The sequence below is a fragment of the Carya illinoinensis genome, chromosome 7, assembly GCF_018687715.1.
Source record: "Carya illinoinensis cultivar Pawnee chromosome 7, C.illinoinensisPawnee_v1, whole genome shotgun sequence".
Lineage (NCBI taxonomy): Eukaryota > Viridiplantae > Streptophyta > Magnoliopsida > Fagales > Juglandaceae > Carya > Carya illinoinensis.
The window spans coordinates 20,808,489-20,816,160 of NC_056758.1; the positions used below are offsets into that span (position 1 = coordinate 20,808,489).

Here is a 7,672-nt window from a genome sequence, read left to right on the forward strand (position 1 = left end):
TGAAAACATTGTTGAGAGATTACTAATCTTGTGTAAGTCAATTACTTCCTTTAATTCAACGTTAAAGAAAAACCACGGGTAGATGGGGAACGTTAGGGGCGTGTGGTACTTCTTGGACTTGAGGGAAACCAAATGTAGGGTTTGTGTGGGCTTCAAATCGAGGAATGAAATGAAAGACTGGTTTCTTTGTGTAAATTGGTCCACTGCAAGAACTAAACTTGTATGGTATAAAGGTTGGGTATAAACGATGAAACTTTCCTTGTGAAAATGGTCTAAAAGGCTTCGGCTAAGGGCCGACTTGTTGCAACGGGTATGATGGATCGCCTAGGTGTTGATTGGCGGTGATTCTAGCATTATCGACATGGAAGTCTGTCATGTCTTAGATAAAGCCTAATCTACTAATTCCATCTTAGAATGTTGGAAAACGACAAGAAAATCAATTTGATCTGAATGAAAACAATGGTTACGAAGAACCAAAAAGGAAATTAAACTCAAAACATTGTTGAGTGATGACTAATCTTGTGTAAGTCGATTACATCCTTTGAATCAAGCTAAAAACTTAACGATGGGTTAGATGGGGAAGCTTAGGGGAATGTGACACTTCTTGAAGTTGCGGAAACTAATTGTAAGGCTTATGTTGGCTTCAAATTGAAGAATGAAATAAAATATGGGTTTCTTGTTGTAACTTCATCCAATGCCGGAACTGAACTACTGTGGTTCGGTGCAAATGATGACATTTCCCATGAGGAAATGGGGTAAATGGCATGAGCTAGAGGCCTACTTGTCGCAATGCGCAAGAAGGAGAACTTAGGTCAGATTGGTGGTGATTTCAGCATTATTCACATGGCTTTTCTTTTATTGATAGGTTTTGGATTTAGCCTAAGCTTCTAATTTAATCTTAGAATTATGAGAAACAACAAAAAAAGTAATAAGGTCCGTATAAAAAATGTTACAAAGAGCTAAAAAGGTAATTAAGCCGAAAACATTGTTGAGAGATTTCTAATCTTGTGTAAGTCAATTACTTCCCTTACTTCAATGTTACAGCATAACCACGGGCAGATGGGGAACGTTAGGGGCGTGTGGTACTTCTTGGACTTGAGGGAAACCAAATGTAGGGTTTATGTGGGCTACAAATCTGAGGAATGAAACGAAAGACTGGTTTCTTTGTGTAAATTGCTCCACTGCAAGAACTAAACTTCTATGGTAAAGGTTGGGTGTAAACGATGAAACTTTCCTTGTGAAAATGGTCTAAAAGGCTTCGGCTAGTGGCCATCTTAGAACGTTGGAAAACGACAAGAAAAGCAATATGTTCCGAATGAAAACAATGGTTACAAAGAACCAAAAGAGAAATTAAACTCAAAACATTGTTGAGTGATGACTAATCTTGTGTAAGTCGATTACATCCTTTGAATCAAGCTAAAAGCTTAACGATGGGGTAGATGGGGAAGCTTAGGGGCATGGGGCACTTCTCGAAGTTGAGGAAACTAATTGTAAGACTTACGTTGGCTTCAAATTGAAGATTGAAACAAAAGATGGGTTTCTTGTTGGAAATTCGTCTAATGACGGAACTGAACTAGTATGGTTGGGTTTGGGTGCAAATGATGGCATTTCCCATGAGGAAATGGTGTAAATGGTGATTACGCCCAAAGAATAACGCGGTAGTTGTGGCACAACTTTGAGGTGTCAATTCCACAGGGAGACAAATTAAAAGAATAGCAAGTGGAACAATGAAACTAAAGAAAAATATTAAATAAGTAATTCACAAGAAAAATTAATTTAAAATGTAAATTCAAGTGAAGCAAAGTGATTAACAGAAAAAGTACTCAAAGTTGACAAACAGTAGAGCGTCGGGAATCCCTTGCACAAATCTGGTATTTTAATTATTCTTAATTCATTGGATAACTCAATTAGGAACTCAATTCCCGCAATTCCCAATTGACTTATCCAATGAATTAAGAATAATTAAAATACCAGATTTGTGCAAGGGATTCTCGACGCTCTACTGTTTGTTAAATTTGAGTACTTTTTCTGTTAATCACTTTGCTTCACTTGAATTTAGATTTAAAATTAATCTTTGTTCTCTATTACTTATTTAATATTTTTTCTTTAGTTTCTTTGTTCCTCTTGCTATTCTTTTAATTTGTCTCCCTGTGGAATCGACACCCCAAAGCTGTGCTACAACTACCGCGTTATTCTTTGGGCGTAATCAAATTTTGGCGCCGTTGCCGGGGAGACGGTAGAAGAATTGTGAGATAGTTTTTCTTTTCAACAGTTTGTAAAGGCGGTAATTTCGTTCCCTATTTTAGCTTGCTGCATCTTTTTTTTTTTTTCTTTTTCTTTTTGTAGTTTTTTTTTTAGTGTTGGGTTTTTCTCTACCTTGCATGCACAGGTATAGAGACGCCTTGGGGCGGTTTGCTTGTAGACCTGTGTTAGAGTCAGAGTTTAATTTTTCTGATCATTTGTTTGATAATTCTTCTAATTTTGAGAAAATGAGTGAACATGAAGATCAACCCACTAGGACCCTTCAGGATTACCTCCACCCTACACGCACAGCCACACCATCATGCATCATGTTTCCAGCTAATATTCCGCCAATTGGATTTTAAAACAGGGATGATACAGTTACTCCCTACTTTTCATGGCTTGGAAAATGAAAATCCATATATGCACATTAGGGAGTTTGAGGAAGTAGTTGCGATTTTTTATAGTCAAAATGCAACTGATGACATTGCGAGACTTAAGTTCTTTCCTTTCTCTTTGAAGGATAGAGCTAAGAGTTGGCTATACTCTTTGAGACCACGATCTATTGGGTCATGGAATGAGATGACTCAGGTCTTTTTTAATAAATACTTTCCCCAACATAAGACCAATGCTTTAAAAAGACAAATCTCCACCTTTGTACAAAAGGACAGTGAGACTTTGTATCAGTCTTGGGAGAGATTTAAGGAGCTATTGAGTATGTGTCCTCACCATGGGTATGAGAATTGGCGCTTAGTGAGCTATTTTTATGAGGGACTTACACCTAGAGAGCGTCAATTTGTGGAGATGATGTGTAATGGTGAGTTCTTACAAAAAGATCCTGATGAAGCCATAGAATACCTCAATGAGCTTGCTGAAAAAGTTCACACTTGGACTGGACCTAGTGCTACTGAGAGCACAAATAGGTCACGACCTGCAGGAAACCTAAATGGTGGTGGAATTTACCATCTCAGGGAAGAAGATAACCTAAAAGCTAAGGTTGAGATGCTCACTAGAGAGCTAGAGGCGTTGAAGACTAAGGACTTAAAGCCAACACACGTGGCTAATCATGCAGAGTCTTTTGGACCATGTTTTGTGTGTGGTGGGGTAGATCACCTTGCCCAAGAGTGTCCCACATTGGCTGAGATGAGAGGAATATATGAGGAACAATGTAATGCCTTAGGTATGTACAAGAAGCCTTTTACACATTTCTCTGACACCTATAATCCGGGGTGACGTAATCACCCCAATTTTAGCTGGAAGTCTGAAAACCAGCCACCTGCACAACCCCCTAGATCATATCCTACACCATATCATGCACCTTCATCTTCTAGGAGCCCCTTAGAAGATACTTTACATGCTTTTATTGAGGCACAAGGTAAGACTAACCAAAAGTTTGAATCTTTGATTATGCAGGTTGTTGAAGAAAATAAGGAGATAAAAAGCCAAGTGTCCAAATTGATGAGCTCCTTGAGTATGAATAAGCGAGGTAAGTTTCCTTCTCAGGCTCAATCCGTACCCCATGTTCAACACATGGCACAAGAGAATTTGAAGGATGCGAATGCCATTGTGACACGAAGTGGTAAGTCATTACACATCCCAACAATGAACAAATCAGAGGATGTGGAAGAGGATCAAAGCAATAGTGGTGTCGAGCTGCCCAAAGAAGCCGAGGTAATAAAGAGACCAGTTAAGGTACCATTTCCTCAAGCTTTAAAATTGAATAAGCGAACTTTGGATCCTAACAATGAAATCTTAGAGAATCTCAAGCAGGTAAAAATTAACCTCCCTCTTTTGCATGTTATTAAACAAGTTCCTACTTACGCAAAAGTTCTTAAAGATTTGTGTACAGTCAAGAGGAAGCACCATGTTAAGAAGACAGAATTTTTGACAGAGCAAGTTAGTGCTCTAATTGAGCAGTGGATTCCTCCCAAGTACAAGGATCCTGGTTGCCCAACCATTGCATGTAGCATTGGAAATCATGAGTTTGGGCAAGCTTTGCTAGATTTAGGAGCTAGCGTGAATCTAATGCCATATTCTATTTATTTGCAGTTGGGGTTGGGAGAAAATAAACCAACCACTGTGGTATTACAATTGGCTGACCGTTCAGTCAAAGTACACCGGGGTGTGGTAGAGGATGTTCTAATTCAAATTGATAAATTTTATTATCCTGTTGATTTCCTAATCCTTGACACTAGCTCTGTTGTTGATACTACTTCTAAAATTCTTGTGATTTTAGTTAGGCCTTTCCTTGCCACTGCTAATGCTCTTATTAATTGCAGGAATGGGCTCATGAAGCTTTCTTTTGGAAACATGACTCTCGAGGTGAATATCTTCCATATTGCAAGACAGCCAGAAGATGATGACGAGAGCCACTAGACATACATGATTGACTCACTCATAGAAAAGGGAGTTTCTATAGCTCATGATTTTGACCCCCTTGAGTATTTTGTTGTTAATTCTAAGTTTGATTCTATCAGTAATCCATCTGATGGAGTTGATATTTGTGCTATCTTTGATAGAACTCAGGATTATGGCACTCAGGCCTGGCAACCGAAATTTGAGGAGTTGCCTGAGAGAGAGGAAAAGCAAATTCCTTCAAGTGTGGAAGCACCCAAAGTTGAACTGAAACCTCTGCCTAAGGGTTTAAAGCATGTTTTCCTTGGTCCAGGTGATACTTTTCCTGTTATTATCTCATCTGAAATGTCTGAGTCTCAAGGTGAGAAATCAATTCGGATCCTAAGTGAGCATAAGTCAGCCTTAGGTTGGAGCATTGCTGATATAAAAGGTGTTAGTCCCCTGGTCTGTTCTCATAAAATTAATCTGGAGGAAGGAACTAGCCCTCGTAGAGACCCCTAGCGTAGGCTTAATCCTACTATGAAAGAAGTGGTGAAAAATGAAGTGTTGAAACTATTAGATGCAGGAATCATATATCCTATTGCTGATAGTAAATGGGTAAGTCCTACACAGGTTGTTCCTAAGAAGTCAAGTGTTACTGTGGTGAAGAATGACCTGGGAGAGCTAGTCCCTACAAAACTTGTGACTGGGTGGTGGATGTGCATTGATTATAGAAAATTGAATGCTGCCACCCGGAAAGACCATTTTCCTCTCCCTTTTATTGATCAAATTCTTGAGCGTGTGGCTGGTCATCCTTTCTATTGTTTCTTGGATGGTTATTCTGGTTATTATCAAATTGAAATTGCATTAGAAGACCAGGATAAAACCACTTTCACTTGTCCTTTCGGTACTTATGCTTTTCATAGAATGCCATTTGGATTGTGTAATGCACCTGCTACTTTTCAACGTTGCATGATGAGCATTTTTAGTGACATGGTTGAAAATTGCATGGAAGTTTTTATGGATGACTTGACTGTTTTTGGATCTACTTTTGATGCATGCTTATTGAATTTAGAGAGGGTGTTGACTCGCTGTGAGGAGAAGGAATTGGTTTTGAATTGGGAAAAATGCCACTTTATGGTACCTTCAGGTATTGTGTTAGGGCATATTATTTCTTCTAGGGGGATAGAGGTGGATCAATCTAAGATTGAATTAATCTCTAAGTTGCCTACACCTAGGACAGTAAAGGACGTGAGATTCTTTCTTGGTCATGCGGGCTTTTATAGGAGGTTCATACAGAATTTTTCCACCATATCTAGACCACTATGTGACCTCCTAGCTAAAGATGCCCCATTTGAGTGGACACAAGATTGTCAAGAGGCCTTTAAAACGCTAATTGGCAAGCTTACCTCAGCACCCATAATGCAGCCACCTGATTGGACTTTACCTTTTGAGATTATGTGTGATGCAAGTGATTTTGCTGTAGGTGTTGTACTTGGACAGCAAAGGGAGGGAAAACCTTTTGTCATTTACTATGCTAGTAGAACTCTAAATAGTGCTCAGATGAATTACTCCGCCACTGAAAAAGAGTTGCTAGTTGTAGTGTTTGCTTTGGATAAGTTTCGTGCTTACGTGATTGGTTCTCCTATTATTATTTTTACGGATCATGCAGCCCTTAAGTACCTTCTTACAAAGAAGGATGCTAAGGCACGATTAATACGATGGATTTTACTTTTGCAGGAATTTGACATCACCATCAAAGACAAGAAAGGAGTGGAGAACATAGTGGCTGACCATCTCTCGAGGCTCACATTTGAGGACACCTCTGACCACCTGCCAATTAGGGATCATTTTCCCGATGAACATTTACTATCTATTACTTCTCTACCATGGTTTGCTCATATTGTGAATTATTCGGCTGCAGGTGAGATACCGGTGGATTGGAGTGCTCAGGACAAGAGGAAGTTCATAACTGAGGTACGTAATTTCTATTGGGATGATCATTTTCTTTTCAAACACTGCCCTGACCAAATTTTAAGGTGTTGCATCCCTGATGAAGAGATTGCTAGCGTCTTGAAATTTTGTCACTCTCAAACTTGTGGGGGCCACTTTTCAATGAAGAAAACCGCTGCAAAAATTCTGCAGTGTGGATTTTATTGGCCCACCATATTTAAGGATGCAAACATCTATTGTCGCTCATGTGAAAAGTGTCAAAAGTTAGGAGTTATATCCCGTCGTAATATGATGCCCTTAAACCCAATTTTAGTGATTGAAATTTTTGATTGTTGGGGCATTGATTTTATGGGACCATTTCCTCCTTCTTTTGGATATCAATATATTATTGTGGCAGTAGATTATGTGTCAAAATGGGTAGAGGCAGCAGCTTGCAGGAGCAATGATAATAGGACGGTAATCAAATTTCTCAAAGAGAATGTGTTATCTCGATTTGGTACACCACGTGCTATCATTAGTGATCGGGGTACACATTTTTGCAACCGTTCTTTTGAGGCTTTGATGAAAAAATATGGGGTGGTACATAAGATCTCTACTGCCTGCCACCCCCAGACAAGTGGACAGGTAGAACTTGCAAACAGGGAAATTAAGCAAATTTTAGAAAAAATGGTCAATCCAGATCGCAAAGATTGGTCTTTAAGACTAGTTGATGCACTATGGGCCTATCGTACAGCTTTCAAAACTCCCTTAGGTATGTCACCTTATAGGCTTGTTTTTGGGAAGCCTTGCCACTTACCTGTGGAGCTCGAGCATTGAGCTTATTGGGCCATCAAGCATTTCAATTTTGATATGGGAGAAGCAGGTAAGCTTAGAAAATTTCAGTTGATCGAGTTAGAGGAGTTGAGAAATGATGCTTATGAGAGCTCTAGAATCTATAAGGCTAAAATGAAAGCGTTTCATGATAAAAATATTTTGAGAAAAACGTTTAAGCTTAATGATCGAGTGTTTTTATATGATTCTAGACTGCATAAGCACCCAGGAAAACTTCGGTCTAGGTGGACTGGCCCCTTTTTAGTAAGGAATGTTTTTGTAAATGGGGCGGTAGAAATAGAAGATCCTAAGGATGGTCGGATCTTTAAAGTAA

The 7,672-nt window shown here is 39.1% G+C and overlaps 1 non-coding gene across 1 annotated transcript; it reads right to left on the reverse strand.

Moving 5' to 3' along the window:
• Window positions 1-2,870: 2,870 nt before the first annotated feature.
• Window positions 2,871-2,978, reverse strand: LOC122317630. The gene has a single exon (XR_006244555.1). It is a non-coding gene; the product is annotated as a small nucleolar RNA R71 (small nucleolar RNA).
• Window positions 2,979-7,672: the final 4,694 nt, after the last annotated feature.